Here is a 2,537-nt window from a genome sequence, read left to right as displayed (position 1 = left end):
TGGGAACCCTAGCTTAGTGGGTGTCAACTGAAATGGGACCCAGAACCACCAAGTATTTTGTACCTCCATGCTCCCATTGCATTAATATGACAGGTACTAATCTGATAGGCCAGGATCTGCCTTGGTAAGAAAGGTTGCAGGAAATGTTCCCCTAGTACCATCTCCCATGCTCAATGTAAAGAGAGGTCAATCAATTAAAAATACAGTCTTGGGCCCAGAAACTTTGTTCTCTCTTCCTGTTCTCCATCATGGCACAGGATCAAGGTGAAAAGAGAACCCTATGAGGGAGCCCCGCATCCTCACATCTGTGTGGGGGAGAGTGGAGACAGACTGACCTGGGCAGCCAAGGTCAGTTCACCGGCCAGACTCCTGTCTTCTCCAAAACCAGATACACTGTCAGATCCTTTGGCATTAGGAGAAATGAAAAAATTGCCATCCACTGCACAGTCCACAGGGCCAAAGCAGGGGAAATCTTGGAGAAAGGTCTAAGGTGCAGGAGTGGGAGTTACCGACACTAACTTCTCTGCTACTGGAAACTTTGGATTTGGATACAGGAACTCATTGATCTGGGGATCAAATATGACCGCAGCATGGACTTCCACATGGTGCTGGGGAGGCCAGGCTTCAGCATTGCGGACCAGAAGCGACCGGGCTGCTACGGGGCCAAACACAGCATCGGCAAAGAGGAGGCCACGCACTGGTTCCAGCAGAAGCATGATGGGATTATCCTTCCTGGCAAGTAAATTCCTGTTTCCAGAAGACCAACAGAAGTTTACAGTAAGGTGGGGAAAAATGAAGACAAGAAATCCATCTGCAGCTTGCAATTGGACTATACTCACATAAACTTCTCATATCAACAGTACCTTAAATTCTTATGTCATGTCATACATTATTGATGCTATCAATGTGATCGCCCTATACCTCAGGGAGATGATTGACAGTGTTTTCCTTCTCTGTTTCTTTTGGCTATTTGTATGTGAGGGAGGGGGGCTCAAGGGGTTTCAACTGTGTTTATTTGTTTGTTTTTTTGATGTTGTCGTTGTTCATCTTCTTCGTGGTTTTTGATTTTGTATCTGTCATAATATGATGGCCAAAATAAACCAGAGTCGTTCATAATCTGTGGACAAGCAGATTGATCCTAGGCTCCCATTCAATTCCTGCCTCAATCCAAGAACAGTTAGTTCTTTTCCCCCCCTTTTTAGAAAAGTTTTATTGGCATGTAATTCACACATATAATTCAACAGTTAAATCACATTGAGTTGTACAGCCATCAACACAATCTGTTTTAGAACACATTAGTCCTTATAACATGGCCCTGCTCCAGGCTCGCCTTCATAAAGAGATCACTGAAGACAAGGTGCTACAGCAAAGTGTGGTGAAGAAAGCTGATGATGCCCGGCTATCAATTGGAATAGTGTCTGGGATTTTAAAGGCTTCTATTCAAATGAGCAGCCATTCAAGTGAAGCGTCACTTAAGTCCACATGGAATAAGTGCATTAGCCTGTGTGATCCAAAAATGACGATAACAAAATCCAAATATGATGAAGGGAAAAGTACCAGAGCTTACATTGTGAACCTCCAATGTGTAGAAGGCTGTGGAGGACCCTGGGAACCTAAAATCCATCTGCAGAGTGTCTAGTTATATTAAGCCTCTGGTAGATCCCTCCTAGCCACAGGGGAGGGACTCGAACAGCTTTACTATCAGACAACGATGATTATAAACTTGATTATGGTGGCTCGAACCATGGTATAATATGATATTTGATCAATTGACCTCCCTTTTGACCCAACCTGAATATGCTGTAGGCTTAAAATTTTCTGGCCTGTTCCATGACAGAAGTTTCTTCTCTGGCTTTTTAAGTATTGTTAGTGGTCTTTTCTTTCTGACTCTTTATTTGTATTTTTATATTTCTATTATTATGATTTTCTTTCTGTTTCATTTCTTTGTTTTTCATTGTTTCTCTTGGCTTTCCCAGTTACGAAGCACTGAAGGAGTAGTTTAATAGAGACAATAAGTGATGCAATGGAGGAAGATGGGGTGAGGAGAGTGAGGGGAATCAGGGAGCAAACAATGAATTTAGGAGGGGGAGGGAGCACTAGGAGTGATTGCGACAGTATGTATATGACTCTTCTTAAAAGCAATTTAACTATGGAAGTGTATGGTAAGTGAATATTATATCCAAAAACTACTTTTAAAGAAACCAAAGTTGACCAATGGTTACCATGGGTGAAGGAGGAAAAGTTTTTGCTTAGGGGGCATTGAGTCTATGTTCATGATGGTGGGATAATTGGAAAAAGGATGTCAATAAGGGTTGTAAAGCACAAAGTGTATGATCAATGGCACTGGATTATACATTTAGAAGTTGTTGAACTGGAGAATGTTTTGTTGTGTATATTTTTACTACAATTAAAAAAATAATAATTAAACAAATAGCAATGAGCCCAAGGATGAAGAAGATGTTCTAGAATCAATTGTGGCAATGATTGTGCAACTCTTCTTGATATGATCGAACTACTGAATTGTGTGATGTGTGGAT

General features: G+C 41.5%; 1 pseudogene; it reads left to right on the top strand.

Annotated features, from left to right (window-relative positions):
* Positions 1-248: 248 nt before the first annotated feature.
* On the top strand, positions 249-743 carry LOC101645625 (annotated as a pseudogene).
* Positions 744-2,537: the final 1,794 nt, after the last annotated feature.

The sequence above is a fragment of the Echinops telfairi genome, unplaced genomic scaffold, assembly GCF_000313985.2.
Source record: "Echinops telfairi isolate 266 unplaced genomic scaffold, ASM31398v2 ScPeMD7_7420;HRSCAF=8458, whole genome shotgun sequence".
Taxonomy (NCBI): domain Eukaryota; kingdom Metazoa; phylum Chordata; class Mammalia; order Afrosoricida; family Tenrecidae; genus Echinops; species Echinops telfairi.
Note: the sequence above shows the minus strand (reverse complement) of the source record. Positions and strands in the feature narration are given on the sequence as shown.